Source organism: Arachis hypogaea, chromosome 14, assembly GCF_003086295.3.
Source record: "Arachis hypogaea cultivar Tifrunner chromosome 14, arahy.Tifrunner.gnm2.J5K5, whole genome shotgun sequence".
Classification (NCBI taxonomy): Eukaryota; Viridiplantae; Streptophyta; class Magnoliopsida; order Fabales; family Fabaceae; genus Arachis; species Arachis hypogaea.
The window spans coordinates 68,732,651-68,752,051 of record NC_092049.1 but is presented as its reverse complement, the minus strand read 5'-3'; the positions used below and the strand labels follow the sequence as shown (position 1 = coordinate 68,752,051).

Below are 19,401 nucleotides of genomic sequence, written 5' to 3'. Positions count from 1 at the left end.
AGCTTTTGTGCCAGTTTGGGCGTTTAACTCCAGCTTTCATGCCAGTTCTGGCGTTTTGACGCCAGAATTTCCATGCTAACTTAGAACGCCAGTTTGGGCCATCAAATCTCGGGCAAAGTATAAACTATTATTTATTGCTGGAAAGCCCAGGATGTCTACTTTCCAACGCAATTGCGAGCGTGCCAATTAGGCTTCTGTAGCTCCAGAAAATTCACTTCGAGTGTAGGGAGGTCAGAATCCAACAGCATCTGCAGTCCTTTTTCAGCCTCTGAATCAGATTTTTGCTCAGGTCCCTCAATTTTAGCCAGAAAATACCTGAAATCACAGAAAAATATACAAACTCATAGTAAAGTCCAGAAATGTGATTTTTATTTAAAAACTAATAAAAACATAATGAAAACTAACTAAAATATACTAAAAACATACTAAAAACAATGCCAAAAAGCGTATAAATTATCCGCTCATCAGCCCCCTTGTCCTTGAGGCGCAGATAAAAATACTTGCCACGTCCCCGACTAGAACTCCCTCTGTGAGTTTCCTTGGACAAAGCTACCATTTTTGCATACTCTTCAACCACTCTCGCCTTATTCACCAAGTTAGAAAAAGTATGAATCTCCATTGGAGACACACAGCAGTCATAATGTTGTCCTTCAAGCCTCTTTGGTACTTGATACACTTCCAATTTTCATAGATTTTTGGGGCACCCTGACAAACCCTAGAAAACCTACAAAGCTCCTCAAACTTGCTTGTGTAGTCCGCCACAGACAAGGAACCTTGCTTCAGCTGCATAAGTTCTATCTCCTTTGTATTCCTTGCAGACTCAGGAAAGTATTTCTTGTAGAAGGCCGTCTGGAATACGTCTTAAGGAACATCAGCATTTTGAAGCTAGAGCAAGCGGCACTCTGCTTGCCACTAGTGCTGAGCCTCCCCTGCAAGCTGATAAGCGACAAACTCCACATATTGGTTTTTCAGGACGTGCTGAGCTTGTAGTGCGTGCTCCATGGCCTGAAACCAGTTGTCTGCTTCGGTAGGATTGGTTGATCCTCTGAAAATTGGCGGATAAACCTTGAGAAAAGTCGCCAAGGTCGTAGAAACACCTCCCAAGTTATTGTCGTTTCCCTCAGCATTGTCATTTACATTTCCTTCGCCATTTCCATTTCCATTTCTGGCCGGTTGGCCTAACCTCTGCACAGCTTGCAGAGTAGCAGCAGCATTAGCCTCCATAGTATTCGCAAGGTTTTGCCATGGCCTCCATGAATTTGGCATGGTTGTCCGTCGGTTGCACATTCCTACTCTATCGTGAATACGCTCGACCTCGTCCGTGAGTGGCCATTAAGGTTTCTGTCTACACCAAACAATCGATATCAAGGTGGTCAGTCTCAATATCAAAAGCCTAGGGCTTCAATTATCCCAAATAGGCACAGATGACTGGAATTCACTCCCATATAAAATAATGAATCCATTCTTTTGGCAAATGCACCAAAATATCATCAAGTAATAACCCACTAGGAGTGGGGTCGAATCCACAGAGATTGGTAGATTTGAGCAATGTTAGTCAATGGGTGAATTAGTCAAGCTGAGCAATATAGATTGTGATTGCAGAATTCTAAATGACTTAAAAGTAAAGAGAAGCAATAAAGTGCAGAAAAGTAAATGGCAGGAATGTAAAGTGCTTGAACATAAATGACTGAATTATAAATGGGTATGAGGAATAACACAATGTAAAGAAAGCTATAAAGAATATGGAAGATAAGAATAGGGGAAATTCATTGGGATTAGGAGATGTTGCTCTCTTTGGATTAAATTCAGCTCATCTCATCTTCAATCATGCAACTCATTGACCTCTTGGCAATCATGATTGATTGAACCCCAATTCCTTGGTGATTCAATATCTCAAATCTTGATAATCAACCAATTCCTTGGTCTAATTGCTTATGAAGAGAGATATGCTTGGTCCCTGATTATACCACACATTCTCATAGATCTAAATAGTGGGTGGATTATATGTCACCATATCCAATCCCAAAATCTAGATCTACTCAATTGTGAGAAGGGATTTCAAGCATGTTTTCATGTTTCCTTTTCCAAGGTTCCCATGAAACCCATTTTGTATTCAACCTCTTTCCCAAGATGATTGAACACTAGCATGAGGAACAAAATTCCTTCTAGCAAATCAAAAAGAAGATGAAGAGAAGAAGAAATTTACTATCATTAATCCATCAAGTACAACAGAGCTCTCTCTCCCAATGAGAGTGGGTTTAGCCACTCATAGCATAGAGAAAAGTACAAGAGACGGAAGAGATGAAGTGAAGTGTAAAAGTAAAACTAAAACTTTCCAATCCTAAAAGCTAACCCCTTTTCAATACTTCTAGGGGTTATTTATACTACTCCTATTACTAGAATTAAGAAAATACAAAAGAGAAAAAAAAAATTACAGTTGGAGGGAAAAGGAAAACTCAAAAAACGTGACACTTAAGCTTGGCGTGTGCTTGGCGTTTGAGTGGCGTGCCATGCCTCTTGCATTAACCTCTCTGGCGTGCCATGCCTTCAAACCCAAGTGGCACGCCCAGGATCTTCTCAAGCATTGGTTAGCCTGGTGTGCCACGCCTTCGAGCTCAAGTGGCATGCCCAGGCTCTTCTCTCTTGCTTCTCTTCTCTGGAATTTTGAACTGGCGCGGCACGCCCAGGGTTTGGCGTGCCACGCCCATTGTGCGCTCTTCATCCATCCTCTCTAGAAATTTATACTGGCCTGCCACGCCCAGTAAGTGGCGTGCCACGCCCATGATAAGCCTTCTTTTCCTCTTTGGAAAACATAGCTGGCGTGCCACGCCCATGTATTGCATGCATGGTTCCCTGTTCCAGTAGCTGGTATGCCACGCCCAGCATTCAAGTGGCACACCTAGGGTTATCTGGTCGTGGCGTGCCACGACTTAAAGCTCAAGTGGCACGCCCGGTAAGTGGTTTGGCCTCTTCAAGCATTGGCTTGCCACGCATGAGACTCAAGTGGCACGCCTAAGTCAGGGTTGCTAGTTGGCGTGCCACGCCTTCGACTCCAAGTGGCACGCCCAAGTGTTGGACCTTTGCCTCCTGATAAACCCCAATTTTTTGGTTTATCTTGTGCTTCATTTAGGGGATTTTATCACTTTTTCTCACATTTATTCAATGAAATAGCATGGTTTTGCAATTCCCCCTGAATTTGTGCTTAAATGTGAAAACATGCTTTTTAGGCCCTAAAATTGGTGATTTTAATTCACTTTAATTCCATTCGATTCGTTGATATGTTTGTTGAGTAATTTCAGGTTCATAAGGCAAGTATTTTATGAAAGAAGTGAGGAGAAAAGAATGCAAAGTGGGAGAACTCATGAAGAAATGAAGGAACCGTAAAGCTGTCAAGCCTGACCTCTTCGCACTCAATCGACCATAACTTGAGCTACAGAGGTCCAAATGAGGCAGTTCTAATTGCGTTGGAAAGCTACCATCTGGAGCTTCAAAATGATATAAAATTTTCTATAGTTTCATGAATGTATAGGGGCGCGCACGCACCATGTGTGCGCGTGCGCCGATGCTGCACATGGCCCACTAAAAGTGAAATCGTGGCCAGGGATTTTGCAGCTCATTTTGGGCCCAATCCAACTCATTTCTAATGCTATTTCATGTGGAATTCAAGCTTGGGCAAGGGGGAGCAATTGTTTTTAGTTTTGGCATCATGTAGGTTAGTTTCTAGAGAGAGAAGCTCCCTCTTCTCTCTAGAATTAGGTTAGGTTAATCCATCTTAGATCTAGGCATAGTTTCTTGATTTCATCTTGTTTCCTTTCCAATTTCTTGTTTCTACTGATGTGTGAAAAATGATCCAACACAAAACTCACTGGCAAGTGGACCGGGTCACATCAAGTAATAATAACTCACATGAGTGAGGTCGATCCCACAGGGATTGAAGGATTCAGCAATTTTAGTTAGGTGGTTAATTTAATCAAGCGAACAAGTGTTGATTTGAGTGATTTGTATCAAGCAGAAGCTAAATTGCATGAAATTTAAAGGGAGAGGGATAATTGACAAGAATTTAAAGTGCAGAAGAATTAAAAGAACCAAATCTTAAAGAGCAAGTAATGTAAATTGCAGAAACTTAGATTGCAAGAAAAGTAAATAGCTGAAGCTTAAAGTGCAAGAAATGTAAATTGCTTGAATCATAAAGGGATTAGGGAGTTGGGCTTGTAGAAATTAAACAAAAGAAAGTAAAATGGCATTAAAGAGAGAAGTAAAGTATGAATTAAAATGCAACAGATTTAAACAGAAAATAACAATTGCTTGAAAATCCCAACAGAAAGCAAAATGTAGCTCAATTGCAATAGTTCAAGGGAAGTTGAAGATCTCAGGGTTAGAGGAGACTAGAGAACAAGTCTAGATCTCAATTCCTTCCATAATCCAACCAAGAACAATTGCAAAAGAAGTAAAAGAGTAAATTGCAAGAGAAATTGAAGATGAAAGCAGTAAATAGAATTGGGATTCAAATCACAGTTTCTAGAATTATGCCGAAAAATAAACAAAGAGATCCCAAGGTGAGATTGAAACAGAATTTCTTCAATTCTCCACCCAAGATCCAAGACAAGAAGTAGAGAGTGCAGAAGCAAGAACAAGGAAGAAGAGATATCAATTCTCCTTCCCAATTCTCAAAGATCCAAAGTAAAAATTCAAAAGAAAGTAAAAATGAAAATTCTCAAATGAAGGTAAAAAGTCTCTCTAACTCAAACTAACTTCTATTTTTACAATTCCTATTTTCAGATTTTAGAATTTGGATGGGCTTTTTAATTTTGTGAAGAATTGAATTAAATTGGATTTTCAATTAAATTTTCACCCAATGTGTTGCTTCCAGGAGTAAGCTGGGTTCATGTGGAGAGCTGAGCTTTGGTGTGATTACTCCACTTCAATTGCATTTCAGCCCATGTGTTGCTCCCAGGGTCCAGCTCGGTTCATGTGGAGAGCTGAGCCTTGGTGCTTGTTTGTGTGTTGCGCACCAAGCTCCTTGACCGTGCCAAATTGTGCGTGACATGCTTCCCTAGTCGTGTCACACTTGCGCATCATACTTCAAGACACAAGGGGAGTAGCGCTTAGCTTTTGGCAAGAGCTGAGCTTGCTCCTTGTCTTTGGTAAGGTCTCAAGTTCGAAACCTTGGTGAGGCATGTGCTGGCCCCTTTCTTTTGTGCCAAGTTTGGCTTAATTCCTTGGAGAGTAGCGCTCCCTCACTCCCCCTTGCTCATGAGTTCGAAACTTGGTGCCCTTATTTAGCAAACTTTTGCTTTGAATTTTTCCTTGAGTGCTCCCGATAAAGCTCTTGGGGAGAGCTGAGCTTTGAAGTTTTGCCTTGTTTCCTTTGCTATTGAGCAGCGCTCGGTTCTTGGCAAGAGTTGAGCTTTCCCTTTGCTTTGCTTTTGGCCTTGGAGTAGCGCTCCTTATGAGAGCTCTAAGCTCTTGGCAAGAGCTTTGGGCTCTTGCTCGTTTGCTTTCTTGGCCTTGAATAAAGCTCTTGTGGAGAGCTTTGAGCTGTTGGCAAGAGCTCTATGGCTCTTGCTTCATGATGTGCCACGCTTCTCTCCTCCTTGGGCTACGCTTCTTGTTTCCCTTGGGCACGCTCCTTAGGCCACGCTTTTCTTTTTTTTTTCTTTTCTTCACCTACAAATAATCAACAACCAATCAAAGTATCACCAAATTCACAAGGTTTAAGATTCATACAAAAACCGAATTAATTTTAGTTTAAACCTCATGATTTTGTGTCAACTAAAGAGTGGTTGATTGATTCAATGAAACCATGCACTTCCACTCCAAATTAGTTACTTACAATGCAAGAAAGTGCATAAAACCTAATGAAACAAGTGAAAAATGCTTGAAAAGCTAACATATGATGACTTGTCATCACAACACCAAACTTAAAACTTGCTTGTCCCCAAGCAAGCACTTATCATAAGAGAAAATGAAATGAAACAGAGAAGTATGTATGTCCTTATTTAGTAAATAGTTGAACTTGGTTTATGGGGTTTTATGCAGACAATGATAGCTCATTTATTACTTGCTGTTACATAAGATATGTTTCCTCAAAGATTCACTAAGGTTGCTGTTATAATGCTTTACTTTTTGCTTAATCCCTTGCTAGCTTTTCCTTCTTTATTTTGCGTAGAGCTTATTACTTATTGAAGGCTTGGTGGCAAATGTTGCAGCAGCCTTTTGGCTTAATTTTTGCTCAAAATTTCTTCACCACAAACACATGGCTCACATTTTCTTCCTAGGATCATTGATGCCCAACATCTCTTTGGATCACTAAATGTTTTGTAGCTAGGTTGCTCTTTATTGTGGACTTTCAGTTGGCAATCCCAAATCAGTTGATCTAAGTGGCCAAGCTTCAAAATACTCCTCAGAACCTACTTGTCCAAGCATATGCTAGTACAAAAACACCACAGGCATGTATTCTAGGGTCCAAGCTATTGGTGTCTAGCCTTATTGTTTGTTTCTTTGCCAATTCTTGGCTTTTCTTTTTCTTTTTCTTTTTGTTTTGATTCATTCTCAAGGGACTTTCATTAATTGAAAGATTATAGCAGCCAACTAGCTTAAGCTTCAAGGAACATGTCATTATACAGCATTTATTTTATGAGCTAACAATTGAACCAAGCAAATACCACCATTAACTTTCATTCTAACTTTTGCGACATTGAACAATTACTTTTCTCAATCACACATTTTATTTTATTCAAGCAGCAGGGAAACAAAACAAAATTGAAGCAAATGAAGGATGACAAGATTATGCAGACAGCATTCTTTAGCAAATACTTCCACTTGCAAATAAATGAACACTTTAGCCAGACATAAAGGAATCCCTGAATTAAAACATTTCACAACAACAAGGATCCAGTGTAAATACAACCTGTTGGGTTGCAGCTTTTCATTCTTCCTTCTGTTGTGTCCCTTTTGAGTCATAATGCAGATTGTCTTAAAATGTTGGCCATTTTTCTCTATGAGTCTCAAAAGTTGCTTACTTCTCAAGCCCTTAAGGGAACTGGTTAGTATGCAAAGCTTATTTATGGGCTTTTGAACTTATTTCGGTGTGTGAACACCAAACTTAGTCCCTTGCCAATGTTTCTCATGCAGCAATTTAACCATATGTGAAATCCTTCTGTCTTTGCTAAAGGTAATAGAACTAGAAAGTAGCAAATTGGTTAACTAGTTTATCTGATTGCTTGAAGCTAGCATTATGCAGAAGGTGAGAATGTGTTTTATGATAAGATTTTTGGTGGAACACCAAACTTAGAATCCTTCATTCTACCTTAGATTGTTTTGGTGTGTGAACACCAAACTTAGAATCCTTCATTTATTACTTGCTGTTACATAAGATATGTTTCCTCAAAGATTCACTAAGGTTGCTATTATAATGCTTTACTTTTTGATTAATCCCTTGCTAGCTTTTCCTTCTTTATTTTGCGTAGAGCTTATTACTTATTGAAGGCTTGGTGGCAAATGTTGCAACAACCTTTTGGCTTAATTTTTGCTCAACATTTCTTCACCACAAACACATGGCTCACATTTTCTTCCTAGGATCATTGATGCCCAACATCTCTTTGGATCACTAAATGTTTTGTAGCTAGGTTGCTCTTTATTGTGGACTTTCAGTTGGCAATTCCAAATCAGTTGATCTAAGTGGCCAAGTTTCAAAATACTCCTCAGAACCTACTTGTCCAAGCATATCCTAGTACAAAAACACCACAGACATGTGTTCTAGGGTCCAAGCTATTGGTGTCTAGCCTTATTGTTTGTTTCTTTGCCAATTCTTGGCTTTTCTTTTTCTTTTTCTTTTTGTTTTGATTCATTCTCAAGGGACTTTCATTAATTGAAAGATTATAGCAGCCAACTAGCTTAAGCTTCAAGGAACATATCATTATGCAGCATTTATTTTATGAGCTAACAATTGAACCAAGCAAATACCACCATTAACTTTCATTCTAACTTTTGCGACATTGAACAATTACTTTTCTCAATCACACATTTCTCTTTTATTCAAGCAGCAGGGAAACAAAACAAAATTGAAGCAAATGAAGGATGACAAGATTATGCAGACAGCATTCTTTAGCAAATACTTCCACTTGCAACTAAATGAACACTTTAGCCAGACATAAAGGAATCCCTGAATTAAAACATTTCACAACAACAAGGATCCAGTGTAAATACAACCTATTGGGTTTCAACTTTTCATTCTTCCTTCTGTTGTGTCCCTTTTGAGTCATAATGCAGATTGTCTTAAAATGTTCGCCATTTTCCTCTACGAGTCTCAAAAGTTGCTTACTTCTCAAGCCCTTAAGGCAACTGGTTAGTATGCAAAGCTTATTTATGGGCTTTTGAACTTACTTTGGTATGTGAACACCAAACTTAGTCCCTTGCCAATGTTTCTCATGCAGCAATTTAACCATATGTGAAATCCTTCTGTCTTTGCTAAAGGTAATAGAACTAGAAAGTAGCAAATTGGTTAACTAGTTTATCTGATTGCTTGAAGCTAGCATTATGCAGAAGGTGAGAATGTGTTTTATGATAAGATTTTTGGTGGAACACCAAACTTAGAATCCTTCATTCTACCTTAGATTGTTTTGGTGTGTGAACACCAAACTTAGAATCCTTCATTTATTACTTGCTGTTACATAAGATATGTTTCCTCAAAGATTCACTAAGGTTGCTATTATAATGCTTTACTTTTTGATTAATCCCTTGCTAGCTTTTCCTTCTTTATTTTGCGTAGAGCTTATTACTTATTGAAGGCTTGGTGGCAAATGTTGCAACAACCTTTTGGCTTAATTTTTGCTCAACATTTCTTCACCACAAACACATGGCTCACATTTTCTTCCTAGGATCATTGATGCCCAACATCTCTTTGGATCACTAAATGTTTTGTAGCTAGGTTGCTCTTTATTGTGGACTTTCAGTTGGCAATTCCAAATCAGTTGATCTAAGTGGCCAAGTTTCAAAATACTCCTCAGAACCTACTTGTCCAAGCATATCCTAGTACAAAAACACCACAGACATGTGTTCTAGGGTCCAAGCTATTGGTGTCTAGCCTTATTGTTTGTTTCTTTGCCAATTCTTGGCTTTTCTTTTTCTTTTTCTTTTTGTTTTGATTCATTCTCAAGGGACTTTCATTAATTGAAAGATTATAGCAGCCAACTAGCTTAAGCTTCAAGGAACATATCATTATGCAGCATTTATTTTATGAGCTAACAATTGAACCAAGCAAATACCACCATTAACTTTCATTCTAACTTTTGCGACATTGAACAATTACTTTTCTCAATCACACATTTCTCTTTTATTCAAGCAGCAGGGAAACAAAACAAAATTGAAGCAAATGAAGGATGACAAGATTATGCAGACAGCATTCTTTAGCAAATACTTCCACTTGCAACTAAATGAACACTTTAGCCAGACATAAAGGAATCCCTGAATTAAAACATTTCACAACAACAAGGATCCAGTGTAAATACAACCTATTGGGTTTCAACTTTTCATTCTTCCTTCTGTTGTGTCCCTTTTGAGTCATAATGCAGATTGTCTTAAAATGTTCGCCATTTTCCTCTACGAGTCTCAAAAGTTGCTTACTTCTCAAGCCCTTAAGGCAACTGGTTAGTATGCAAAGCTTATTTATGGGCTTTTGAACTTACTTTGGTATGTGAACACCAAACTTAGTCCCTTGCCAATGTTTCTTTTTCTTTTTGTTTTGATTCATTCTCAAGGGACTTTCATTAATTGAAAGATTATAGCAGCCAACTAGCTTAAGCTTCAAGGAACATATCATTATGCAGCATTTATTTTATGAGCTAACAATTGAACCAAGCAAATACCACCATTAACTTTCATTCTAACTTTTGCGACATTGAACAATTACTTTTCTCAATCACACATTTCTCTTTTATTCAAGCAGCAGGGAAACAAAACAAAATTGAAGCAAATGAAGGATGACAAGATTATGCAGACAGCATTCTTTAGCAAATACTTCCACTTGCAACTAAATGAACACTTTAGCCAGACATAAAGGAATCCCTGAATTAAAACATTTCACAACAACAAGGATCCAGTGTAAATACAACCTATTGGGTTTCAACTTTTCATTCTTCCTTCTGTTGTGTCCCTTTTGAGTCATAATGCAGATTGTCTTAAAATGTTGGCCATTTTCCTCTACGAGTCTCAAAAGTTGCTTACTTCTCAAGCCCTTAAGGCAACTGGTTAGTATGCAAAGCTTATTTATGGGCTTTTGAACTTACTTTGGTATGTGAACACCAAACTTAGTCCCTTGCCAATGTTTCTCATGCAGCAATTTAACCATATGTAAAATCCTTCTGTCTTTGCTAAAGGTAATAGCACTAGAAAGCAGCAAATTGGTTAACTAGTTTATCTGATTGCTTGAAGCTAGCATTATGCAGAAGGTGAGAATGTGTTTTATGATAAGATTTTTGGTGGAACACCAAACTTAGAATCCTTCATTCTCCCTTAGATTGTTTTGGTGTGCAACACCAAACTTAGCTCCTTGCACTACAGATAAAACTAATTAACCTTTTTATTGAAATAGCTATGAAAAGAGATTACCTCAGGTTGGGTTGCCTCCCAACAAGCGCTCTTTTATTGTCACTAGCTTGACATCTTGTTCTTTGATCATGGAGGCTGAAAATCATAGTGCATTAGCTTTTCTCCTCTTACTGTGAACTTCCTTCTGGTCTCCTCTTTGATGATCTCTAGGTGTTCAAGTGAAAGGATCCGGTTCACAGTATAGTACTCAGATAATTGTGGACACACCTTCATTGGTTAGGTGTTTAACATCACTTTATCCCCTGGTGAGAAGCCTTCAGTGGGAATTTTCTTGTTTCTCTACCCTTTTGGCCTCTTCTTCTTTTCTTTCTCAGAAGATAATTCATGCTTTGGTGGTTCTTTATCTGGAGTGTCGAGGTTCTCATCTGGGGGTTTTGGATCTAGTTCCTCCTTGATTTTTTTGTCTGTTGCACCATCTCTACCTCTTTCAAGCATGGATCTAGAAGTCTTGGAGTTAACTCATTGAATGCCTCCTTCAAGCTTTGATTTCTGGCCTTATCCCTCATACAATCTTCTTCTTGAGTAGGCTCATGCAGGGTTTTAAAAACATGGAATGCTAGGTGCTCATCATGCACTCTCAGCAACAATTCCCCTTTTTCAACATCTATCAATGCTCTGTCCGTAGCCAGGAAAGGCCTCCCCAGGATGATGGGAGTGTTAGGGTCTTCCTCCATATCCAGGATGACAAAATCAGTTGGGAGAAGGAATTTCTCCACTTTCACCAGCACATTCTCTACAACTCCAAGTGCTTGCTAAATGGACTTGTCAGCCATTTGAAGAAGTATTCGTGTGGATTTCAGCTTGAAAATCTGGGGTTTCCTCATTAGAGACAAAGGCATCAAGTTTATGCTTGCACCAAGATCACAGAATGACTTCTCAATTGTTATGTTTCCTATGGTGCAAGGTATATAAAAACTCCCAGGATCATCTTTCTTCTCTGGCAACTCTCTTTGGAGAATAGCACTACATTCCATTGTCATCTCAATAATTTATCCTTCTTTTAGGGACTTTTTCTTTGTCAGCAATTCCTTCCTAAATTTGGCATACAATAGCATCTGTTCAAGTGCTTCTAAGAAAGGAATATTGATGCTGAGTGTCTTAAATATGTCCAGGAACTTTGAGTATTGCTTATCCTCGTTTTCTTTTTTGAACCTCTAAGGGTATGGGAGTTTGGGGACATATAACTTCACCCCTTCCTTCTTCTCTTGTAGCTGTGGCTCAAGGATATTCTTGTCTCCCTTTGAGATTTGTGCCTCCTTAGTCTTTCTATCCTCTTCACTTCTCCCCTCTATCTCTCCTTGTGGAACTTCTCTATTGTGTTCTTCCTGATTGATAGCTTCCTTCTCCCTAGTCTCCTTACTTCCCACTATGATTGCCTTGCACTCCTCCCACTTTGTGGTCTTTTCTTTATTCCTTGGGTGTTCTTCAGTGGTATTGGGGAAGATATTAGCTCTCTTCTCACCCATTTCTGAAATTTGCTTAGCCATTTGTTCCATATACCTCTCAAGATTTTTGATTGAAGTTTCTTGGTTTTTGCTTGTTATGGCTTGATCTTGTCTTGTCATCTCTTGATTTTTCATGAGTTTCTCCATTAATATCTCTAGACTAGAGATTCTTTGAGAGTCTGGATTTGGTTGTGGCTGTGTGAGATGAGATTGTTGTGGCTGAAGGTTGTTTGAATTATCTATAGGGATATTTTGTAGATAGAATGTAGATGTGGAAAAGTTATTCTGGTAGTTTTGTGAGTTGTTATAGGATTGGTGACATGTATTTTATGAGTTTTTGAATTGTTAGTATTATTGGATGAATAGTTATGGTTGTTTGTGTTGCTGAGGCTGCCACAGTTGAAGTCCCTTTGTCCTTGACTCTGATGCTCACCCCACCTTGAATTAGAATGAGTCTTCCAAAGTGTCTTGTATGCATCACCATGAAAATTGTGTTGAAATGAACTTGAAGTGTTATTCATGTATTGTACCTGATCAGGGCTTTGTTGCTCATAATTGAATGTCCCAAAACTTTCTTCAGATTGATTCCACTCATGTGAGGTTTGAGATTGACCTTGTGTATTTACTGCAGAAATTTGCAGTCCATCAATTTTCTTGGCCATCATTTCCATTTGTTGCTGAAGTTGTTGGTGCATCTGTTTGTTTTGTGCCAAGAGAGTGTCAACACCTTCAAGCTCCAGCACACCCCTTCTCTGGGCTGGTTGGCATTGTCTTTGATGAGCAAAGAAGTATTGATTGTTTGCCACCATCTCTATGAGGCTCTGGGCTTCCTCTGCTATCTTCATTAGCTGCAATGAGCCTCATGCTGAATGATCTAATGCTTCCTGAGCTTTCAGGGTCAACCCTTCATAGAAGTTTTGGAGTCTATCCCACTCACTAAACATTTCTGGGGGACACTTCCTGATTAAGGCCTTGTATCTCTCCCATGCATCATACAGCGACTCTCCCTCCATTTGAATGAATGTTTGCACTTCTATTTTCAGCTTGATGGCCCTCTGAGGTGGGTCGAACTTGGCTAGGAATTTGCTCACCAATTCATCCCAATTGTTGATGCTCTCTGGTGCACGAAATTGTGATCATCAATGGCGCCAACAACTTGGTACGCACAATTGTAATCACAACTCTTTATCACAACTTCGCACAACTAACCAGCAAGTGCACTGGGTCATCCAAGTAATAAACCTTACGTGAGTAAGGGTCGATCCCACGGAGATTGTCAGCCTGAAGCAAGCTATGGTCACCTTGTAAATCTCAGTTAGGCGGATTCAAATGGTTATGGTGAATTGATAATAAAAACATAAATAAAATATAAACTGGGATAGAGATACTTATGTAATTCATTGGTGAGAATTTCAGATAAGCGTATAGAGATGCTTTCGTTCCTCCTGAACCTCTGCTTTCCTGCTGTCTTCATCCAATCATTCCTACTCCTTTCCATGGCAAGCTTTATGTAGGGCATCACCGTTGTCAATGGCTACATCCCATCCTCTCTGTGAAAATGGTCCAATGCGCTGTCACTGCATGACTAATCATCTGTCGGTTCTCGATCATACTGGAATAGGATTTACTATCCTTTTGCGTCTGTCACTACGCCCAACACTCGCGAGTTTGAAGCTCGTCACAGCCATCCCTTCCGGGATCCTACTCGGAATACCATAGACAAGGTTTAGACTTTCCGGATCTCAGGAATGGCCGTCCATGGGTTCTAACTTATACCACGGACATTCTAATATCTCGGACTCGGTCCTCTGTATTAGATATCTAAGAGATATTCATTCTAGTTTGTTTGCATGTAGAACGGAAGTGTTTGTCAGACACGCGTTCATAAGTGAGAATGATGATGAGCGTCACATAATCATCACATTCATCATGTTCTTGGGTGCGAATGAACATCTTAGAATAGGAATAAGCTTGAATTGAATAGAAAAATAATAGTACTTTGCATTAATTCATGAGGAACAGCAGAGCTCCACACCTTAATCTATGGTGTGTAAAAACTCTACCGTTGAAAATACATAAGTGATGAAGGTCCAGGCATGGCCGAATGGCCAGCCCCCAAACGTGATCTAAAGATGAAACTAAAGATAATCCAAAGATGTAAATACAATAGTAAAAAGTCCTATTTATGCTAAAAACTAGTTACTAGGGTTTACAAAAATGAGTAAATGATGCAGAAATCCACTTCCGGGGCCCACTTGGTGTGTGCTTGGGCTGAGCATTGAGCTTTACACGTGTAGAGGCTTCTCTTGGAGTTAAATGCCAGTTTATGTCGTCTAAACTCGGGCAAAGTATGAACTATTATATATTGATGAAAAGCCCTGGATGTCTACTTTCTAACGCAAAGGAGAGCACGCCATTTGGAGTTCTACAGCTCCGGAAAATCTACTTTGAGTGCAGGGAGGTCAGAATCCAACAGCATCTGCAGTCCTTCTTCAACCTCTGAATCTGATTTTTGCTCAAGTCCCTCAATTTCATCCAGAAAATACCTGAAATCACAGAAAAACATACAAACTCATAGTAAAGTCCAGAAATGTGAATTTTAATTAAAAACTAATAAAAATATACTAAAAACTAACAAAATCATACTAAAAACTATGTAAAAACAATGCCAAAAAGCGTATAAATTATCCGCTCATCACAACACCAAACTTAAATTGTTGCTTGTCTCCAAGCAACTGAAAATCAAATAGGATAAAAAGAAGAGAATATACTATAAATTCCAAAATATCAATGAAACTTAGCTCCAATCAGATGAGCGGGACTTGTAGCTTTTTGCCTCTTGAATAGTTTTGGCATCTCACTTTATCCATTGAAGTTCAGAATTATTGGCATCTATAGGAACTCAGAGTTCAGATAGTGTTATTGATTCTCCTAGTTCAGTATGTTGATTCTTGAACACAGCTACTTTATGAGTTTTGGCCGTGGCCCTAAGCACTTTGTTTTCCAGTATTACCACCGGATACATAAATGCCACAGACACATAACTGGGTGAACCTTTTCAGAATGTGACTCAGCTTTGCTAAAGTCCCCAATTAGAGGTGTCCAGGGTTCTTAAGCACACTCTTTTTTTGCTTTTGACCTTGACTTTAACCGCTTAGTCTCAAGTTTTCACTTGACACCTTCACGCCACAAGCACATGGTTAGGGACAGCTTGGTTTAGCCGGTTAGGCCAGGATTTTATTCCTTTAAGCCCTCCTATCCACTGATGCTCAAAGCCTTGGATCCTTTTTATTTACCCTTGCCTTTTGGTTTTAAGGGCTATTGGCTTTTTGCTCTTGCCTTTTGGTTTAAAGAGCTTTTGGCTTTTTCTGCTTGCTTTTTCTTTTTCTTTCTTTTTTTTCGCTATTTTTTTTGCAAGCTTTTATATTCACTACTTTTTCTTGCTTCAAGAATCATTTTTATGATTTTTCTAATTATCAAATAACATTTCTCCTTTTTCCTTATTCTTCAAGAGCCAACATATTTAACATTCATAAACAACAACTTTCAAAAGATATATGCACTGTTCAAGCATTCATTCAAAAAACAAAAAGTATTGTCACCACATCAAAATAATTAAACCAGTTTCAAGGATAAATTCGAAACCATGTACTTCTTGTTCTTTTGTAATTAGAACAGTTTTCATTTAAGAGAGGTGATGGGTTCATATTCATAACTTTAAGGCATAGACACTTAGACACTAGTGATCATATAGTAAAGACACAAACATAAATAAAACATAAAGCTCAAAAATCGAAAAAATAGTAAAATAAATAGACAAGGAGATTAAGGAATGAGTCCACCTTAGTGAGGGTGATGTCTTCCGCTTCTTGAAGAACCAATGGTGCTTTTGAGCTCCTCTATGTCTCTTCCTTGCCTTTCTTGCTCCTCCCTCATAGCTCTTTGATCTTCTCTAATTTCATGGAGGATGATGGAATGCTCTTGGTGCTCCACCCTTAGTTGTCCCGTGTTGGAACTTAATTCTCCTAGGGAGGTGTTGATTTGCTCCCAATAGTTTTGTGGAGGAAAAGGCATCCCCTGAGGCATCTCAGGGATTTCATGGAGAGAAATTTTCTCATACTCTTGCTGGGGTCCATGATCTGTTATTTGCTCCATCCTTTTCTTAGTGATGGGCTTGTCCTCTTCAATGAGGTGTCTTTGGCCTTAGGTGCCATAAATGGTTATGAAAAAACAAAAAGCAATGCTTTTTCACACCAAACTTAAAATGGTTGCTCGTCCTCGAGCAAAAGAAGAAAGAAAGGATGAGAAGAAGAAGAGATGGAGAAGATGGAGGTGTGTGAATGGTTCGGCCAGGGGGGTTTAGGTGGTAATGATGTATGAAAAGGAAAGAGTGATGGTTTGAATTTGAGTGGGTGGGTGTAGGTGGGTTGTATGATGGTTTTGGAGGAGTAATGGAGGTGATTGGTGAAGGGTATTTGTAGAAGAGAGTTATGAAAAGGTGTGAAGAGGAGAAAAGAAATGGTGGCGATCCTGTGGGGTCCACAGATCCAGTGGGGCCAAGGACTTAACATCCCTGCTCCAATTAGGCGTGTAAAACGCCCTTGCTGTGCAATCCTGGCGTTTAACGCCAGACTGCTGCTTGTTTCTGGCGTTAAACGCCCAAATGTAGCTTGTTTCTAGCGTTTAACGCCAGACAGATGCTTGTTTCTGGCGTTAAACGCCAGCTTGGTGCTTATTTCTGGCGTTAAACGCCAGACAGATGCTTGTTTCTGGTGTTTAAATGCCAGACTGCTCTCCTCCAGGGTGTGCTATTTTCAATGCTATTTTTCATTCTGTTTTTGATTTTTCAGTAGTTTTTGTGACACCACATGATCATCAACCTAATAAAACATGAAATAACAAAAAGAAAATAAAATAGATATAATTAGATAACATTGGGTTGCCTCCCAACAAGCGCTTCTTTAATGTCAATAGCTTGACAGTGAGCTCTCATGGAGCCTCACAGATGTTCAGAGCATTGTTGGAACCTCCCAACACCAAACTTAGAGTTTGAATGTGGGGGTTCAACACCAAACTTAGAGTTTGGTTGTGGTCTCCCAACACCAAACTTAGAGTTTGACTTTGGGGGCTTTGGTTGACTCTGCAGTGAGAGAAGCTTTTCATGCTTCCTCTCCATGGTTACAGAAGGAGATCCTTGTGTCTTAAACACAAGGTTGTCCTCATTCAGTTAAAGGATCAATTCTCCTCTGTCTGCATCAATCATAGCTCTTGCTGTGGCTAGGAAGGGTCTTCCAAGGATGATGGATTCATCCTCATCCTTCCCAGTGTCTAGGATTATGAAATCAGCAGGGATGTAAAGGCCTTCAACCTTTACTAGTACGTCCTCTACTAGTCCATAAGCCTATTTTCTTGAGTTCTCTGCCATCTCTAATGAGATTCTGGCAGCTTGCACCTCAAAGATCCCAAGTTTCTCCATTACAGAGAGTGGCATTAAGTTTATTCCTGATCCCAGGTCACACAGAGCCTTCTCAAAGGTCATGGTGCCTATGTTACAGGGAATTAGGAATTTACCAGGATCCTGTTTCTTTTGAGGTAATTTCTGCCTATCCAAGGCATTTAGTTCCTTGATGAGCAATGGAGGTTCATCCTCCCAAGTCTCATTGCCAAATAATTTGGCATTCAGCTTCATGATTGCTCCTAAATATTGAGCAACTTGCTCTTCAGCAATGTCTTCATCTTCTTCAGAAGATGAATAGTCATCAGAGCTCATGAATGGTAAAAGGAGGTTCAATGGAATCTCTATGGTCTCTAGATGAGCCTCAGATTCCTTTGGTTCCTCAAAGAGAAACTCCTTGTTGATCACTGGACGTCCCAGGAGGTCTTCCTCACTGGGATTCACATCATCTCCCTCCCTTGTAGGTTCGGCCATGATGGTTAAATCAATGGCCTTGAACTCTCTTTTTGGATTCTCTTCTGTATTGCTTGGGAGAGTACTAGGAGGAGTTTCAGTGACTCTTTTACTCAGCTGGCCCACTTGTGCCTCCAAATTTCTAATGGAGGACCTTGTTTCATTCATGAAACTTAAAGTGGCCTTAGATAGATCAGAGACTATATTTGCTAATCTAGATGGATTCTGCTCAGATTTCTCTGTCTGTTGCTGGGTGGATGATGGAAAAGGCTTGCTATTGCTAAACCTGCTTCTTTCACCATTATTAAAGCCTTGTTGAGGCTTTTGTTGATCCTTCCATGAGAAATTTGGATGATTACTCCATGAGGGATTATAGGTGTTTCCATAGGGTTCACCCATGTAATTCACCTCTGCTATTACAGGGTTCTCAGGATCATAAGCTTCTTCTTCAGAAGATGCCTCTTTAGTACTATTGGATGATTCCTTCAATCCATTCAGACTTTGAGAGATCATATTGACTTGCTGAGTCAATATTTTATTCTGAGCCAATATGGCATTCAGAGTATCAATTTCAAGAACTCCCTTCCTCATAGGCGTCCCATTATTCACAGGATTCCTTTCAGAAGTGTACATGAACTGGTTATTTGCAACCATGTCAATGATTTCTTGAGCTTCTGTAGGCGTTTTCTTTAGGTGAATGGATCCACCTGTAGAATGGTCCAGTGACATCTTTGATAGCTCAGACAGACCATCATAAAATATATCCAGGATGGTCCATTCTGAAAGCATGTCAGAAGGACACTTTTTGGTTAGTTCCTTGTATCTCTCCCAAGCTTCATAGAGGGATTCACCTTCTTTCTATTTGAAAGTTTGAGCATCCACTCTAAGCTTACTAAGCTTTTGAGGAGGAAAGAACTTGGCTAAGAAAGCCGTTACCAGCTTATCCCAAGAGTTCAGGCTATCCTTAGGTTGAGAGTCCAACCATATTCTAGCTCTGTCTCTTACAGCAAATGGGAAAAGTATAAGCATGTAGACCTCGGGATCAACCCCATTGATCTTAACAGTATCACAGATCTGCAAGAACTCAGTTAAGAACTGAAAAGGATCTTCAGATGGAAGTCCATGAAACTTGTAATTCTGTTGCATCAGAGAAACTAATTGAGGTTTAAGCTCAAAGTTGTTTGCTCCAATGGCAGGAATTGAGATGCTTCTTCCATGTAAATTGGAATTTGGTGCAGTGAAGTCACCAAGCATCTTCCTTGCATTGTTATTATTTTCAGCCTTGTCTCCTTCTTTTTCAAAAATTTCTGTCAGATTTTCTCCAGAGAGTTGTGCTTTAGCTTCCCTTAGCTTCCTCTTCAGAGTCCTTTCAGGTTCAGGATCAGCCTCAACAAGAATGTTCTTATCCTTGTTCCTGCTCATATGAAAAAGAAGAAAACA

General features: G+C 39.4%; 1 non-coding gene across 1 annotated transcript; it reads left to right on the top strand.

The window, feature by feature from the left end:
* The first annotated feature begins 18,744 nt into the window (after window positions 1–18,744).
* LOC112746774 (small nucleolar RNA R71) lies at window positions 18,745–18,852 on the top strand. Its single transcript, XR_003174638.1, has one exon. It is a non-coding gene; the product is annotated as a small nucleolar RNA R71 (small nucleolar RNA).
* Window positions 18,853–19,401: the final 549 nt, after the last annotated feature.